This window comes from Pundamilia nyererei, unplaced genomic scaffold (genome assembly GCF_000239375.1).
Source record: "Pundamilia nyererei isolate P.nyererei 1_Seehausen unplaced genomic scaffold, PunNye1.0 scaffold00048, whole genome shotgun sequence".
NCBI classification, from domain to species: domain Eukaryota; kingdom Metazoa; phylum Chordata; class Actinopteri; order Cichliformes; family Cichlidae; genus Pundamilia; species Pundamilia nyererei.
The window spans coordinates 3,330,134-3,330,486 of NW_005187449.1; positions in this window are offsets into that span (position 1 = coordinate 3,330,134).

A 353-nucleotide genomic window follows, 5' to 3' on the forward strand; every position below is an offset into this window, starting at 1 on the left:
GGTGTGCGTTGAAGATCTCGCGGACTGGGGCCTCTGCTAGACGTTCCCAGCACACATATAATAAAATAAATTATATTATATTGGAATAAAACAAACATTGCCTTTACTATGAACAAACATTTGGACTGCATATACAACAAATCTTACTGCAATAAAAGCTGTCCAAACATTTTCTTATATGTTCTACTTGAAGCTTTTAGTGCCTGATATGCGGTGTGGCTGTTACGGGGTGTCTTGTTGCTGCTCTTGCTGTATCTAACTTTTCATGTATGCACAAGAAAATTTAAAAAAAGCTTTGATGTTGCAGGTTTTAAAATTCTGGTCTTTCACAAACATGCATATACGCTAGAAAA